Raw genomic sequence first — 18,767 nt, forward strand, 5'->3', positions numbered from 1 at the left:
AAAGTCACCTTAGTGCAACTGAGAATCAGGCTAATTGTCAGTGCAAGTCTCTGTGTTAGTGCCTGTTCTCTACCCTTAGTCGGATCTCAGGTGCCTAGACAGTATGCTGATGGGTGCTCTAGAAATACATATTCAGATGGACAGCAAGTCTCTAAGTCCTTTACCTCAGTACCAGCTTTTGTGCTTCTTGCTTCTTTCCCTGCTAGAGCTGGGCCTATCCAGTTTTCACAGCTTCTGAAAGAGTGGCTAAATCTGCTGCAGTAGCCACTAGATCTAGGGGATGTAAGACAATCTCTCCAAAGACTGCTGACGTTTCTCAGAAGTTGTGGTTTCTACACCTGCCTCTTCAAGAGAGGTGCTGGCTCTCATTCTCCATGACCTAAATGCATACCTGTGCAAAGTAGATGTCATGAGCTATCATTCTGATTCTGTAGCATTTTATCCCCACTTTGCGCAGGTGTTAATGATGGCAGAAAGGGCAAGGCAAGAAAAAAATCAGACCCATTGTGTTAATTTCAGCAAACAATCTGGACCAGAATTTTCAAATTTTGCCCCACAGCAAGGCCCCAAGATTGCTATTTAGGCACCTAAATAAAGGAAGTAGAGGGAGCTGACCACCAAATCTGCAGCTCTCATGATCTCCAGTGAGAGCCAAGGGTGCTCAGAAACTCTGAAAAAACAGGCCACTTGTTTGGGTGCTTGATTCTGGATGTAGGGGCATAACTTGAAGCCAACATTTTCAAAGTTGTCTGGTTAAACTGGTCAGGGCTTGCTTTCCTGTCTGTAAAATGGTGATAACATCACTTACCCGCCTCACAGGGAAGTGAAGAGCCTGAGAGTTCATATTTGTAAAGCATGTTGAGAACCTTAGCTAAAAAGCACTACCAAAGGGCTAACTATTATTATACAAAGTGCCTGCAAAAATCTGCCTATGTGTATACCATCATGTACAGATGGAGATATGTCCACAAGTGCAGGATTTGTGCTGGTACAAAGGGTGCAGGGGTGTTTTTAGTGGCATATCCATTGGGTCCACATCTGAAAATATGGCTTGGGAGTCAAATGTGTATAAAAACATCTCTGGAAGGATGGGATGTTCCTGAATCATCTGTACCTCATAGCACTCACCAGCACTATCATTTTGGATAGCCCCCAGGCTGGGACTATGTAATAAGGAGTGTGTGAACTACGGCTACAAAAATCTGACACTAGTTTCTTTTTGCCTGGGAGAAGGATACACTCATGGACGCTGCAAGAGATTTGCATATTAATGGCTACAGTTATAACTCATTGCAGCTTGTACACTGGGCAAGTCATAATTCCCTGTCATGTTACATAATGAAGTTGTGTGATGTTATAATTATGGTTGTAAAAGCATTTCTATCCTGAGCTCTTATATTCATGCACTTATAAAGTTCCCCCCAAAATAAAACCCTTTGGGTTGAAATTTCTCATGCGTATTCTCAGCTCAAATGTAAATTGATTCTGGAAAGTTTTGTGAAATCCCATCAGCTGTTTTTGAGTGATCACAGCATGAAAAAAAGTTGTTGGGTTTTGGTTTCACCATTTAAAGATATTTTCAGGTTTTTTACTTTGCATACAGATACCGCAAATACAGCATTTTTTTAAAGAGCCCAAATTCACCACAAACTTTATTCCTCTGAAAGGACTTGTTTTTCTTCAATAGAAATGAAAGTGAAAGTACTCACCCTCACTATACTGTGTCTTTGTGTTGAAAGGATTCCTATTCACAGGCAATAACACAGTGATGCTTTACTCTTCCATAGCACTTTCTATTCCAAGATCTCAAAGCTCTTTGAAAACATCAATGAATTCGGCCTCACAATTCCCTTATGAAGTAGGAAGTCTTTTTATCCCCATTTTATTGATGGATAAACTGAGGCACAGATGGATTAAATTACTTTCCCAAGATCACACAGAAAGTCAGTGGCAGAACCAGAAATGGAAGACAGGTCTTCTCTCACCTAGTCATGAGTTTTAAACAATGTATAGTGTGATCGATTTTCTTAAATATAGCAGTAGCACCAAGTAGGCAATCTGCTTTGAGCTTTGGCACATGGCTCGGATTGATTAATACTTGGTGGTCCTGGTGACACCATCAGTTTTTGAAAAAAAATTTTTTTTTTTTTATCCATCACCATGGTATCTGGGCACCTTGCAAAACTTAAAGTGAAATATTAATTGAAGATCTCAATGAGAGGCTGAACATAGCACTCTTCTGCTACCTGTAGCAGAAGCTTTACCAGTCAGCTCGGAAGCAAACGTAGGGCTTGTCTACAGATAAAGTGCTGCAGCAATGCAGCTGCACCATTGCAATACATCTGGTCAGCATAATAAAACCACCTCCATGAGAGGCAGTAGCTATGTGGCAGGAGACGCTCTCTCGCCGACATAAGCACCGGTGTGGACAGCACTATGTCAGTGTAACTTATGTTACTCAGGGGGGCGGTTTATTCACACCCCTGAGCGACGTAAGTTATGCCGACATAAGCTGTAGTGTAGACAGAGCCTTAGTAAATTGGAGAGGCACAGAGGTGTGTCTTGCACCTTTTTTGTGGCCAGATTCATGCTTAACCCTGTTTCTGCAGGGAGCAATTCCAAAGCCTTAATATAACTGAGAATCAGGCCTCAAGTTGGGAAGGCAGGAAACCTTCCAAAGAATAACCAATGCCGTCCCATCTTCCCAAGTCTGCAGACAGATGAAATATAGCTATTTAAAAAGGCATGGAATGCCCCCATCCATCTCACTACAACATAATGATGATTATTTAATTGACCACATTTATTTCACTGTTGATCATTTTACCATCTGGCTCCCTTGGGATGGTGGGTAGAGGCCCTGTGCTGATTTGGGGTTTGCGCCAACCCTCCTCCTTTGCCCCCCTCTCTCTCCCTCACAGTCTCTTCACCTCAGCTTCACTGCACACTAGTGACCGGCCCCTCTTGCCCATCCCTCCCCTTCCCTGTCTCTCTCACCCTCCTTCCCTTTCTATGTAAACACAGCCAACAAAAATTAATAATTGTGGCACTAACATGACATTTGCCACATTGTTCACTCTGCTTGTGTGTTTTATCCCTTCCCTGTGTCTCTCTTGCTGTGATGGGGCACAAAGGCCCCACATGGGCAGCAAGGGGGTTAATGAGGCAGCTAGGCTCACTCTGGCAACCAGAGGATTAAGGAGCGTCTGTTGGCCCAACTCTGCTACATCTGCAATACACGTCAGGCATAGAGAGGGGCATTAAAAGGAGGAGACCTAGCTCAGCTCAGGGCTGAACAGGGAGGAGTGCACAGCTCTGCTTCGTCCTTGATGAAGGAAGCCTGGTTCGGCCAAGATCCTGAGACACTGCTACCTGGACAAGCTTCCTGCTGGATGGGACAACTAGACTCAGGAAGACTGATAAGAAAAGGACTAACTGAGACAAGCTCTGTGGAGAAGGGTGAGGTCTGCCAATGAATCCCGAGACTAGCCTGATTTTGAGTTCACTGGTTTTCCTTTCGTGTTGGACCCTAATACACCAGAAGAGGTCTTTAAATCATGATCTGAGGACTTCAGTCATTCAGCCAGTCAGAGATTATGGGCCCATTGCAAGTGTGGGCAGGTGAGGCTCTCTGGCCTGCCACGTACAGGAAGTCAGACTAGATGATCAGGATGGTCCCTTCTGGCCTTAAAATTGATGAGTTTAGGTAAGAGACAGGACTCAAGTGTGCCATAGGCAGAGGGCTAAAGCACCATAGCAATGGACCTGCGAGGAGCGATACTTAACTGTTGGGAACCTGCAGCTGGGTGAGCTGCCCCATGATGGGCCACAGGAGGGGACTGCTTAGGCAGCCTGGTTACACTTGTTTATTCAGATGATATTGCCTAATTGTTTCCTTGTACTCTCCCATCTATGGTCTCTTGCCATACACATTAGACTGTAAACCCTCTGGGGCAGGAACTGTCTGTTCTGTTTGTACTTAGCACTATGGGGTCCTGGTATGTGACTGGGGCTTGGAGGTGCTATGATAACACAGATTACAATAAAATGCCACTTGTGATACATGGAATCTATGGCCCTTCTTAAACAGAAGGCATTTAATAAAGAAAAAGATAGAAATACAGGCACAAAGAAAGGGATTTCCACACATGAACTGCAGATTTTTCTGGTTTGTTGACCAGGCACACACCCTGTCTGGAACTCTGTACAGCACAGCGAAACAGCTAGTGACTGAATAGTGTATTGCAAGTAAACAGAATACACCACCACTTCTTTTTTCTCTTGATCAGACTAGCTTTGACCTCTGTCTTGATCTTCATGTGCTAGATTCTTGGGAGCTGGTGCTGGGCTGATTCCTTAGGCAGACTCCATTTCTGGTATGTAATCGTGAAAAAGTTGCTTGAGGAATATACATCATTTCAGTCTCACTGGTGAGCTTTGTCAAAAGGCTCTTGCTTTGACATGGTGGCTCCACATATATTTCTAAGGAATTTGGAGCTCTCACAAACTGTGGTTCTCCCCGTGGTGTTTGCTGTTCAGCTGCTCAGCAGCTTAGCCTTTAAAAAACATTGTGAAGAGGATCATGGGCGCCAACTCCATGGGTGCTCTGGGGCTGGAGCACCCACAGGAAAAACAGAGTGGGTGCTCGGCACTCACTGGTAGCCCCATTGATTAGCTCCTACCCTTCCCCCCAAGTGCTTCCTGCCTGCTGGCAGGTCCTACCAATCAGCTCCTCCCTCTCCCTCTCAGCGCCTCCTGCCCACCGGGAACCAATCAGTTGTTCAGCAGCATTCAGGAGGCGCTGGGGGGGGGGGGAGGAGTGGGAGCAAGAAGAGGCAGTGGAGGGAGCAGAATGGGGCAGGGTGGGAAGAGGCAGGGTGAGGATGGGGATTTGGGGGAAAGGGTGGAGTGGGGCCTGGAGTGGAGTGGGTGTCAAGAACCCCTCGGGAACTGGGGAAGTCAGTGCCTCTGAAGTGGATTGATTACATGTGAAAACTGCCAGCCTATTTAAATCCTGGGAATGGTGGGCAAAGCCCACCAGAACAACAGAAACCCCCTTCACAAATGAGGGCAGGGCCTCAGAACTTGACTGAATAGCGAGACAAAGAATGAAAAAACAGGGCTAGGGTGCAATCTGTCTGTCTTCTGGTAAAGGTGGGTGTGAGCCTACAGGAACAAAAGGCCCACCTCCCTTGGAGGTGGCATGAGCCACAGGATGAGGAAACTACTAAATATAGGGGGCAACAAATGACAAAACAGGGACATGGGGTGAGGGTTGGGCAGACTTGGAGACTGAAATTCTCTATCCACAGAAAAGGGACAGCACAGACTTCCCCATGATACCCTGCCAATCAGCCACTAGCTTGAGCTGGAGGGACTCTATCAAGAGTGGGAGGTTAATTTAGTCTGAGTCTGCTGCAACAAAGGGTACAGTTAGCACCAACTGTGCTGTGGATGATGTTACAGAAGTGCTCTATGTCTGTATCTTTACACAGAGCTCCTAATAACCACTAGGGGCTGGACTCATTTCACAAAGGCCACTGAAGAACAGATAGCAACAGCTCTTGGTGACTACCGGCTTGAATCCATTTTCAGCTGGTGATGTAGAGTTAAATGGCTCAGGAATCCATTACCAGCCCGCTGAGCTATCTCTGGCGATGAACCTCAAAGCACACTTCAGAGCTGCTGAGCTCAGTCAGCATTATAAGATTCACTCTTCGTGCAAGTTGAGTGTCAAAACAGTGATTCGCTGGGAACTAGTAATGGGGGAAGAGTCTCAGAACTCTGGGAGTGGGACCACTGTGTTGGTGAGTTCAGGTGTTTACAACTCGGGTGGGGCAACGCTGATTTTAATAGGTCATTTAAAATCATTTCCTGTTGGCTCATTCCCACAATCTATAAACTGCAACATTATATCTCCTATGGGAGAAGCTGACTCAGTCACTTGGCTGGCTGCAGAGAAAGGTGTTTGTCTAGCAGACTAATACACCCATGACAACCAATGGCAAAAAGCGGAGAAGAGATGCACCACCACTTGGGCACGTATGAGAGAAATCTACCCCTCTTTACTGTTATCTGAGCGTAATTCACTTTCTTGTCTGGTTCACTCCCTCTATTTTCTCCCTGTCTGATGAGAATTGGTTTCTCACTGGGCTAAGAGTAAGCAGTATCCTGTCTATCTATTAGTAATGTGCCCAACATCATTGTACCTGCACCCTAAAGTGGCTTCTGCTTTTGTTTACTTTATTAAATGCCACAGACATATTAAAAAGGGAAATGCACATGCTAAACTCAGACTGGTTAAAATGGTTTTGGACTGTTATCTTGGAGTTAAAACATAAAGTGGGAGCAATGAGCCCTAGGTTCTACTCCATACTCTGCCATTGATCATGTCACTTAATTGTTTTGTGTCTCAATTTACTGTGTGCATGTTTGGGTACGTCTACATTATAATCAGAGGACAGATTGCAACTTGGATAGACATGCTTAAAGATAGCTCTAATAGCTAGCACAAATACCAATAACAGGGGGAAGATGCAGTGGCACAGATGTTGGCATGGGCTAGCAACACCAATAGGTACCCAGGATTCTGGGCAGGTCTGTGCAGCTTGTGCTGCCGCATCTTTGCCACTATTTTCAGAAGTGCTAGCTAAATTATAGCTAGCTCAGGTATGCCTGCATGAACTGCAAACCACACGTCCAATTCCAAGGTAGACATACCCTAAGTGTGTGTGCATGTACTTATAAAGAGTTTTGTGATCTTCAAATGAAAGGCACTATACATGTCCAAAGCGTAAGTCTGCTAGAGAAGCTCAGTATGCTGTGTTCCACTTCAACTGTTTACAGACTCTGTTCCCTGCATACACTTTGCTGGGATAACCAGACAAAGTTTCTTATTACCTGTCCAATCCTTACACCTTCTGAAGCAGATTCACTGATACTACTTGAGGAAGGACACCTACGGGAGGGAAGTCCTCCTTAACACAGGGAAAATACAAAGACTGAAGGGATTCTGGGATTTACTGATCACAGCTTTCTTCTGGGAAGATTTGTGTTACTCCTGGAGGGATTCTGCAGGACTGCCCGCAGGAAACACCCCCCCCCCCGCAGATTTCCTGCGTTTCCCTGCAGAAAATGGCAGGGAAGCAAAGGGAAGCCACCCTGGGGGAGGGGGCCACCAGGAGGCAGCGCTGAGGGCTTTGGCCCCGGCCGCCAGCGAGACTCTGGCCCGCGGCCGGAGCCGGCGGGGCAGGTTTTTGGTGCCAGGTGCGGCGGTGGTCCCGCCCTCCCCCGCCCCGGGCCCGATGCTCCCCGCCCCCCCGCCAGTGCCTGCCCTACAAAGAAGTGGAGCAGAAGAGGGAAAAGGGGCCAGAAAGGCCAGGGGGTTAGGGGGTTGGGGGGGACAAGGGGCTGTGGGGGGGGGGGGGGCAAAGGGGGCAAGGGTTGGAGGGGGACAGGGGATAGGCAGGCAGGGGGGGGACAGGGGGGGGGGGGGGGTGGGGGTAGGGGTGGGGGGGCGGGGTGGTGGGGGGGAGGTCAGGGGGGGGGTTGGGGGGAAGGGGGGGGGGGGAAGGGGGAGGGGGGGGGAGGGGGGGGGGGGGAGGGGGGTGGTGGTGGGGGGGGAGGGGGGGGGTGGGGTGCAGGATAGGGGTGGGGGGGGGGGGGGGGGGGGGCAGGGGTCCGGGGGGGGGCAATGGGCAGGGGGGCTGGGGGGCAAATGGCTGGAGCTGCTGGGCAGCCATGGGGGCTGCCCTGGAGGGGCCCATCAGGAGCCACGGGGGCTCCATTCAAAGGCATCTGGGCTCCCTCTGCCTCTCTCTGCCCCCAGAGCCCTCTGGGCTCTGGCTGCTGCTTTGGGGGCCCTCTGGGCCCTCTGGCTCCAGGCTGCAGGAGCCCTCTGCTCCCCCCTTTGAGGGGCAGGCATTTAGGGCTCTCTGCTCCCCGCGCCCGCAGGCAGCCCGGAGCCGGCTGAGGGCCACCACTGCTGAGATTCGGAGGGCGGGCTCCTCCCAGCCCAGAGCCCTCTCAATCTCAGCAGGGCAGGGCAGCCAGGAAGGGCTCAAAGGGCGCGTTCCAGGCAGCGGCCAGGCAGCCCCGCCCTGGATGGTCAGGCGGCTGCGGCTTGCAGCCCAAGGCCCTGGGGCCCCGGCGGCTGGATGCAGCCCTCTGGGGCCGCGGCCGCAGGCAGCCCAGAGCGCGGGCTGCCGGCAGCCGCGGCTGATTCCCAGCAAGCCCTCTCTGAAAGCGCTCTGGGGCAGCCTCAGCTCTCTCTCCAGCCGGCAGCGGCCGGGGCAGCCGATTGGGCTCGCCGCTGGGGCTGGCCTTGCTGCGCAGCCTGGGCTCCCCTGATTCTCCCCGCCGCGCGGATTTAAATTGGCTGCTCTGCCCCGCTGCAAGGGCTCCAGCCCCCAGCCCCGCCCCGGCTGGGGCTGCTATTTAAAGCGGCAGCAGCAGCTAAATATTGGTGAGCAGAGCCCCTGATTGTGAATGTTCCTGGGGCTTTAGCTCCACCCAGCCCATAGGCGCCCCCCCGTGCATGCCGCTGGGCTGACTGCAGGACCGGCGGTGGTGGCTCCTCGGGCTGCTGGACCTCCGCCGCCGCTCGCGGTCCGCGGGCGGGCGGTGCGGCTGCGCCAGTCAGCGCTGCGGAGGTCCGCCGCCGCCGGCGCGCCGAGCAGCGCCCCCTCTCCGCCCCGCGCAGGTCCCGCCCTGCCCCGCCCCCCCCCCCCCCCCCCCGGGGACAGGGCCGGCGCTCTCCTCGGCAGCGGCAGGATGAGCTGAGGCCCCAGCCTTTTTTTGCCGCCCCTTTTTTTTGCCTAGGCACCAGCTTGTTTTGCTGGTGCCTAGAGCTGCCCCTGCCAGGAGGACAGTTTTGGGGGGGATTACCCCCTCCAAACAGAGGTGAGGCGAACAGGGTTACATGCCACTGCCCCCCACCTCCTTCTGCAAGCGCAGAGCTGCTCAGCTGAAGGAGGCTGTGTCTCAGCTCCGCTGACTCTGCAGCTGAATGCTGCCTCCTGTGTCCTAGTGCCAGTCGAGCTCCCTTTCTGTGGGCGGAGAACATTCCTGTTTTCTATTCTGTGCAACAGTGAGTGCCCACGGTGGGGCTGGGTAAGTGGGTGTGAGGGGAAGAGACAGTGGGGAAGAAAGGGCATGGAATAGGACAGGGGAGCAGGGGCAGCTCTAGCCATTTCGCCGCCCCAAGCACGGCGGCACGCCGCGGGGGGCGCTCAATGCTCGCCGGTCCTGCAGCTCCCGTGGACCTCCCACAGACGTGCCTGTGGGAGGTCCACCGGAGCCGCCTGCCACCCTCCCGGCGACCGGCAGAGCGCCCCCTGCGGCATGCCGCCTCAAGCACACGCTTGGCATGCTGGGGCCTGGAGCCGCCCCTGTGTGGGAGTGAGAGGAGGGGGATGGGAGAAGAAAAGGGGATAGGGGAATAGCAAGGGGAAGCGGGAGCCCGGCATGCAGTGTCCCCTCAGCAGCAGCTGAGGCTCCCCTATTAATAAGGCCCATAGAACCCTCAACCTGACAAACCCTACCCCCCTACACCTGGACCCCTACAGTGAGTCTCCCCCCACAGACCCAGACCCCGCCCCTCACTGATCCCCAACCAGCCGCACCTGGATCCCCACCCCATCAAGCCCCACTCCCTCAGCACCTGGACCCTCACTGACCCCCTGCTGAGCCCCATCTCCCCACACCCATCCCCCTCTCCTGAGCCCCAGCTACCTTCACCTGGATCCTCTGCAGAGTCCCATTGCCCCTGCACCCGGAGCCTCTACATCCAGATCTCCCACTGAGCCACCTGCACCCAGATTTCCCCACACAGAAACCTCTCACCCTACACATGTATCCCCCCACACTAAGTCCCTCCACACTTGGATCCTGCTGGGCTGAGCATGCATACCCACACCAGGTGCGCCTGGGGCAGAGGGGTGGGGCCCCAGGGTGTTTCTGGGGGAGGCCCAGCCCTTGCACTGTGTCAGGGTCGGGTGCATCCTCACTGCCGAGTCTCGGTACCAGAGGAGGTGGGGGCTTCAGGGTGATCTCCCACCTTAATGCTGCCAGTGGCCTGTGCTCCCCACTGCCATGCAGGAGCCACATTTATTTATTGACAAATAACATTTGCAGAATTTTTCAGAATTTTAAAATATTGTGCGCATAATTTTTAATTTTTGGCACATAATTTTTAGGCACAGAGTTCCCTCAGGAGTATAATGTGTATACCATTAGGCCTATTCTCCTCTCAATACACTGGGGAGGGAGAATATACCTCTGTGACTTCTGTAGATAGTCCCAGAGCTTTTTGTCCAGAGAGACTATTAGATTAGTTACTGAGCAGCCTTTGGTCTGATTTTCACCTGGGGTACCTCTTGCACTTCTAGTCAGCACTAATATACCATAGTCTGAGAACAGAGAGAGGGCCATGTTAGGTGAATGAGGGCTGCTGTTTCACAGGGGTGAAGGTATTAGGCAGGTTGGTACATGCTAATTTTGCAAAGCTGTAAATAGGGAGATGTATAGGAAGAAGAATGGGGCAAACCTTTTAATAACAGCTAAATACACAGGGTTGGCAGAGTTAAGAGCCTCAAATAGGCTTTGGAAAGAATTATTTAGAATATTTTTTTTCAGAATATGCTTGACTTCTTCAGAAGGATCAACAAATACATGAATATTTGGTGCCAGATTCAAGGACAGAGGAAAACAAGGGTGAAAATTCTACTAAACAAATATCCTCCCAGCAGGGGTGTCCAGCATCTATGGAGGAATGTAGAGTTAGGAAGATGGATTATTGGAAATTATATTCTAATTTACTGAGGGAAGGGAATTTCTTTCCACACCCCCTTCTCTGATGGAGTATCATCTCCGCTGCAGAAGTGTTCCTATATTTAGGAATGCCATAGACAACATGATGGAAGGATGCCTATGGTAACAGCAACAAGAAACAAAACTGCATGCATTTTTAGCTTGGGAGAGTGACGGGGGGGGGCGGGCGGGGGGGAGAGAGAGAGAGAGAGAGAGAGAGAGAGAAGGGCAGCACAAAGCAGCTTCATGAGACCCTGTGCAACTTATGGGAAGTAAAGCTTATGGGACATGCAACACTGTGAGATGTAGAGACCCTGAGACAAAGAGAATTACTGCAAAACAGCAAACCGTGGGGGAATTACTGCCACTTTTGCCTCCCCTGCCTTTGTGTCTGGACTTGTGTATCTAACTAGATGTGCTATTGAGCAATAGGAGAGCAGGAGTACTGACTTCTTTGAGGATCTTGAGATAGCCCTAAGGCAAAATGTCTGCTCCAGATTCAGATTTCCTATCGCTTCTCTTCCCACCCACCCAACCCCCTACTCCCAAAAAATTCAAGAAGTTATTTGGATCCAAAGTTTTGTTCAACCAATTCTAATAACTAGCTTTTGCTGCAAAATTTGGGTTCTGGTTCTGAAATTCACCAGAGATCAGAGGCATTTGTTTTGCACGCTCCCCTCCAACTGTCCCCCTTGTACAGACTCAATAGAGGATGGATATCAGATATATTAACAAATGCATACCAGTTTCTGGTGTTCCTGTTTGCTTCCTTTGTCCTGCCTTGGTGACTGAAATTTAAGTGCTTTCTAGACTTCAAGGAATTGCGTATTATGTAATGATAATGTTCTAGTTGATAGACATTCCCTTCGACATCCCAGCTCAAAGGGACTTGCTCCCTTAACTCAGACTTTCCCCCTGCCTTGCACTAAGTTCTCATTTGCTATACTCACTCACGCAGCCAGGGCCAGCCCACAACATTTTGGCACCTGAGGTGGGGAGCTCAAATGATGCCCCCTCGCTTGGGCCAAAACTTTAAAAGGTCTCAATTCTGCCTTGTTCCTGTTCTACTCCTCTCATGGTACTGCTCTGCTACCTACCCCAATAAAGGAGAACTAACAACTTAAAATGCCTTGTTCAAAAATTTTAAGTAACACTTAACTTTCAAACGCCTGAACAGCAAATGTAACTTTTCTTGTCTGCATAGTAAACACCGGCATTTTTATTTGTTTGAATAATCAAAGTGGTGCTTTCTGTACCTTCTTGATTGCAAAGATTTGAACTGCTTCCTGCTGATGATCCACAGTCTGGGCCAGCTCATGCTCTGTTGAGATGGTTGCAAGGCCAACCAGCCTCTCCTGTGTCATTGTGGAGCATAGATGCATTTTTATTAACTTCAGCTTGGAGAAGCTGTGTTCTCCACTGGCAACTGTTACAGGAAGTGTTAGAAGTATGCGCAGAGCAACAAAAGCATTTGGAAAGAGGATGGTCATCTTATTTGTGCACATATATTCCAGAACAGCCTTTGGAGTTGATCCTACTGAAATGCATCTTGAAAGGGCTTTCAGTTCATCACCTAAATCACTCGCATCAATATCGCGCATGTCATCATGTGTCAACGCTGTCTCTAGTGCCCTGCATTACTGGTGTAGGTCTTCTTCAGGTATAGTGAGGAGTTTTGGAATATCATATAACATCCCAAATATACTGCTGTGTTCCTTGGGCTGCATGAAACGTTCTTCAACTGACTGTATTGCAGCATCTGGTTAAAGAATTCAACTTTGAATTGTTGTTTGGGGTCTCTCATGGGATCGTGCCTCATAATCAAAATGTCATCTTCTTCGGTGACTCTTCTATTCTTGAATGGGTGGGAAAATAGCTTCAGTGTGAAGTTTCTCTACCAACTTCAGAACGTTTTCTAGCACTCTTCAGAACGTTTTGAAATCCCTCATCTGACCGGTAAGACGGTAGATATGACTTTACTTTGTCCAGTTGTTCCACTGCTCCATATATATCAAGGTCAACACCTTGGAGTTGGAAACTACAACATTTATTTGAAACAGTATGTCATGCCACAACACTAAGCCACACAGAAATTTGAAGTTATGTATGTTTCTAGTGATTCCATTTCCCTCTGCCACTGTTCTCCCACAAACAATTCCTGTCATAGCATTATCCTCCATAATGGCAACTATGGCATCATTGATCTTCCCAATTTGGTGTTTGATAGGCTTTATCGCCTCCACTTGACTTTCCCATCGTGTGACACTCGGTGATTTCAGTGTCAGAGAGGATGTTCCCAGATGTTGCTTCAAAATTTGTCATCGATGAGCTGATGCAGAGAAAAATACATAGATGCTCTGAATTACATTAAAAAAATTCAGCAGCCTCACTAGAAGCTGATGCTGCATCACTAAGCACCAAGTTCAGTGAATGAGAACTGCATGGGACAAAAAAACGCTCGAGGGTTTAACTCTCGGAGCTGTGTCTGCACTCCTCTGTTCTTTCCTCTCATGTTGGCATCATTATCGTAGCCCTGACCTGTCATGTCAGCTATTGCAATTCCCATATCTTTCAGCTTTTAAAGAAGCACATTTGTCATACCAGCTCCTGTTTATTATTCAATGTCAATAAATTCTAGAAAATGCTCTCTGACAGTCACCATTGCAGGGACATTTTCACTAGCTTCTGTTGTTCTTACAAAACACACCATTAAAGTCATTTGTTCCGTATGGCTGATGTCAGATGTGCAGTTCAGAATAACAGAGTAATATCTTGCCGACTTCAGAACTGCCACAATCTTCTGTTTGACTTTTGTTGCCAGTAACTCTATGATCTCATTTTGAATTGTTTTTCCAAGGTAGTGGTGTGTGTACCTTTCTTGGGTGGTGACTCTTCTTAGATGCTCCCCGACTACAGCATCAAACTCAGCCCTCAGCTCCATAATTTTAAGGAAGTTTCCATTGTTTGACACATACAGCTGATCTGAAGTGCCACGCAGTGCTAGGTTTTGGATAGCAATCAATGAGCCTTTTCAGAACATTTTGCCAGTAAAGAGCCTCTGATGCAATCTTCTCTTAATGCTGATCATCTATGGTGGCCTTTAACCTTAGTCTCATCTCAAGCTCTTTCCACCTATGGAATGCTCTCTATTGATTTGCTGCCTTCTCATGGCATGCCAGATTTCTAGCCAGATTTTTCGAGTCCTTTGTTTCCGTAGAACCCAATGTGGCTGGAACATTAGACTGGAAGAGTTTGCAACAAAGACGGTATGCAGCATTCTGGGGTTTTGAGTACATAAGCCATGGCCTCTCCACTTTGTCACCATTGGGGATTTCATGCCAGTAATGTGTTCGATGGAAACTTCTATGTTCATTGTTTTTGGGGAACATGAAGTTTTTCACTTGCTGTGGCCCATCCAGTACAAGGAAGTCCCTCAGGCTACTGCTCAAATGGGTCCACAATTCTGGATCATCTAGACTTAAGGAACTAAACTCAGCAGCAGCTGTTTCTTGCACCTCCACCACACTCTTCTCTGATCTACACTTTTCTTCAGGAATGTGCATGGTTACATCCATTTGAGATGGAGATATGGATGCTGCAGTAGCTTCCAGGTCACCTACACTCTGACTAACTGGAAGATCAGGCATCTCCTCACCACTCACGTCCTCACTGGGACTGGAAGAATCACCATGAACATTTGTGTCTATGTATCTCAGGAGAGCTCCTCCCTGCTTAGATAGAAAAGCTTTCTTTTGCTTTCTTTCTTTTTCTGAATGCTGCCCCCGAGGGGCATTTTCTTCTTTCACTCATGACTGCTGTTCTGTGCCAGCTATAGTGGCTCTCAACACTCAATTGAAGGGGACAAATAAGCAGGCTGGTAGCAGGGCCTGAGTGAGGTAAGATATCAGAGTCTTAAGGGCCTAGCTGGCTCCTACTACTTCAGTTGACTGTCTGTTCTCCTCAAGTGGGTTCAGGGAAGCAGCAGGAAACAGGAAGCTCCCTGAGAACCTGGTGTTAATCAGTGCAGGCTTCTGGGGGTGCTAGAGAGGTACATAAGTGGCTCCTCCTCCTCTCTCTCCCTGCAGCTCCTGCTGCTTTCTGTTATTCCTTCTCACCTTTTCTCCTGGCTGCCTGTTCTGTCTCTTGTGCCCACCTTCCTCCAGCACAGCACTCCACCATCTCTGTGCATCTAAAGCAGAGAGAATACATATGCTCCAGCAGCGGACACAATTTTCTATGCTCTGGGTCCTACTGGTGCCCCCCCCCCCACCCCAGTCTGCTACCTGAGGCTGCTGCCTCAGTTCTCCTCATGGTAAGGCCAGCCCTGCAGGCAGCATGGCCCAAAAGATCCCTGAAAGTTATATCAACAAAAGTGACCTCTGCAAAACAAAGTCCTTACTGAGAGAGCAGGGGGATCTCACTGATTTCTGGGTGTATTGTGCCACAGCTTCCATCGCACACCAATCAGCCTCCCACGGTCAGTTCTTTAGTGTTCAACCTCTCCACAGCATTCAGAGTTCACTGTAAAATCATGGGCCTGATTCTCCACCAGTTTGCCCTTTCACACTTGTGCAAAATTGGATGTAAAATGCTACCAAACCAGAATTTTCCACTCATTTACATCAGTGTTAACATTTTAAACCCACTTGGCACAGGTATTTATTTTTTTAAAAACCCTAATAGCAAGATAGTGGGGGGAAAAAACACAGGCTAAACTCTAAATGTGGCACCTGAACTACAAAAGGAAGGGGGTGGACATTGATCTAATTTGAGAACTCAATTCAAGGACACATGAGAAAACAGTAAATTTAGAGAGGATACCTAGGAATAGTTGTTGAAAGATTCAGAGGGTGTTCCTTTTGGCAGGACATCAGGTTCAAACAACAAGCACTGAGCTAACAATAACAATAATACTTTCTACACATAGGTAGTGCCTTTCATTTAAGGACCATGTCATAAACAGATAGTTAAGGGTTAATGTCTCTTTTACCTGTAAAGGGTTAAGAAGCTCAGTAAACCTGGCTGACACCTGACCAGAGGACCAATAAGGGGACAAGATACTTTCAAATCTTGGTGGAGGGAAGTCTTTTGTTTGTGCTCTTTGTTTTGGGGGTTGCTCGTTCTCGGGACTGAGAGGGACCAGACATCAATTTAGGCTCTCCAAATCTTTCTGAATCAGTCTCTCATGTTTTAAACTGGTAAATAGCACAGGCAAGGCGTGTTAGTCTTATGTTTATTTTCTCAACCTGTAAATGTTCCTTTTTTGCTGAGAGGATTTTACCTCTGTTTGCTGTAACTTTGAACCTAAGGCTAGAGGGGGAATTTCTCTGGGCTATATAAATCTAAGTACCCTGTAAAGTATTTTCCATCCTGATTTTACAGAAATAATTTTTACCTTTTTTTCTTTAATTAAAAGTTCTCTTTTTAAGAACCTGATTGATTTTTTTCTTTCTTGTTTTAAGATCCCAGGGAATTGGGTCTGGACTCACCAGGAGTTGGTGGGGGAAAGGAGGGGGGAATGGTTAATTTCTCCTTGTGTTAAGACCAAGGGGTTGGATCGGTATCACCAGGGACTTGGTGGAAAAGCCTCAAGGCTATCCAGGGAGGGGAAAGTTTTGGGGGGACAGGGAGTGTGCCAGACACTGGAATTCTGGCTGGTGGCAGTGTTACCGGATCTAAGCTTGTAATTATGCTTAGAAGTGTCCATGCAGGTCCCCACATCTGTACCCTAAAGTTCAGAGTGGGGGAGGAAACCTTGACAGACCACAAGGGCTTTTACAAACAATTAATTACATGTTCTGGAAGAAAGGGGAATAGAGACTGTTGATAATTTGGTAGATGCCACAGATTCACTGATGTTGAAAGGCTTTTACATACACCTGGTGTTAGAGGAGATGGGGTCCCTATGTTAGTATTTGTGTGGAGGCCTTGTGAGCATTCTTTGTAGTAGACTTGGGTAAACTTTTTTCAATAACCCAGATGCCTAAGTGGTTACATGCAAAAATGTGTGTGCATGTGTGCAATCAGGTAACCATGCAAGCAAAAGATTAAATTGCATGTACTAGAGAGGCATTTGGTGCTTGCATGTACAACTACCTGGTTTTGAATGTGCATTTTCATATACTGCACTTGCAGTTGCCTGCATGCAGATTTATGTATGTTTTCTGGGATGAATTCAGTGACTTGTTTTTGAAAAATATCCATATGAACATATGAAAGGAGAGAGAGGCCCAAACTGAAACCCTATCTCTAAGTACTCCCAGACTCTGAATCCAGACCCAAACTTTGCAGTTTAGGACTATCTCTACTAGAAAGCAACTCTAGCCTGTGCTACTTGCCTTTTCATAAGAAAAAAGAAACAGGGCCATCCTTACCACACCTCCACTGGCTTCTTGTCCCTTTCAAGATGCAAGTCAAAATGTCCCTTTTTTTTTCAAAAACTTCCAAGGACTTGCTCCATCCTACCTCAATCATGTTAGGCCAAATACACATGGGAGTCTAAGGCAGTCTAAGATAGTGTACAGTTACACCTTCTTTCAGGCCACTAGGCACAAATTACACCATGTGGCTTGTCTACATAGCACTTTATTACAAGCCAGAGTGTGAAGCTACAGTGTAGCAGTTTGCCACACAGTAACGTCCCACGCGGACACTGCAATAGCACACTGAATATCCTGAGTGTGGCTTAAGCCTTTAGACTACCCCCTGATTTTGGCACCGTATCTCTTGCTTTCTCTCCTCATTCACCGCAGTCCTTATTTCTGTCTCTTAACACAGTCTCACCATATATCACCCAGCAAGAGCTGATGATAAAGTGCCAGAGCCTTGTGACTTGTGCCCCTAAATCACTTAGCCTCTTTTGAAATCCCCACGCCGAGTCTGCATAAAAGAAGCTGCACAATGTGAGCTATTTCTCTGTATTGCATTATGGTAATACAGACGCTCCCCGGGTTATGCAAGACCCGACTTATGCAAATTCATACTTACGGGGAAAAGTTCCATAAACCAGAAATAGGATTTTCAAGTTGTGGAAACTTTTGCGTAACGTACAGGTATACGTTTCCGACTTACTCCAAATTCGAGTTACGCAAGACTTTCTAGAATGAACAATTGCGTAAGTTGGGGTGGAGGGGCTGTAACTCTGAAGACTACGGCATGGTAATCAGTCTGAGGCATGAGTAACAGAGAGAATGAAAATCAGAGCCATGCAGATGTCACAAAACTATTCACTTTGTTTATGGTTTAATTGCTTTTATGTGGATGATTGAACCTTTTTTTCTCTTGGTATTTAGAGTAACAGTCAGGGCTGTTACCAGGGCAAGTGAGGCAGCCACCCAAGGCACAAAAATGTCATCCCCCTCCCAAGATTTCTGCCTGTCTTGTAGCACAGAGATTTTTCAAACTGTGGGGCACAGTTTGAAAACCGTCACCTCCTGCCAGGAGCTGGTAGATTGGAAGCTGCCTGGCCCACTCAGGCTCCTGGCTCTACATGCTATGGGAGCCCTCCTTGCCCTGCTTCCCGAGACTGGCTGCCTCTGCACTGCCAGGCACTCCCCAGGCAGGGTGGATGGCACAGCTCCGAGCTGCTCCTCAATGTGCTCTTGCCTCTCCCCCAAAGGAACCCAGCGCTTATTGGCAATGCCCACTGGAGCTGGCCCCTGCCTGCCGAACCCAGCTGCCATGAGATGCTCTCTGAGGTGCTCGCTCGCTGCTGCCCTGGTGCTCCTGGTTCTGCTGCTGCTCCTCAGCCCAGAGGTGACGCACGGGGCAGTCATGTGGCTTATTCACACCCTTGAGCGACACGTTCTACCGACGTACATAGCAGTGTAGACATAACCAGAGTCTGGAAGTGAATTAGCAAATAACTGCTTTAGTGAGAAGCTAAATTCAACTATTAGAGCAGGAGAAAGAAAAGACTGTCACCACTGTCTGTGTCATTCCCTAGAGAAGCTTCTGCA

General features: G+C 48.5%; 1 protein-coding gene across 12 annotated transcripts in view; it reads left to right on the top strand.

Annotated features, from left to right (window-relative positions):
* Positions 1-18,767, top strand: part of NINJ2 (ninjurin 2) — an 86,578-nt gene that overhangs the window by 24,563 nt on the left and 43,248 nt on the right. The gene's annotated exons all lie outside the window — the stretch shown is intronic.

The sequence above is a fragment of the Mauremys reevesii genome, linkage group 1 (genome assembly GCF_016161935.1).
Source record: "Mauremys reevesii isolate NIE-2019 linkage group 1, ASM1616193v1, whole genome shotgun sequence".
NCBI lineage: Eukaryota > Metazoa > Chordata > Testudines > Geoemydidae > Mauremys > Mauremys reevesii.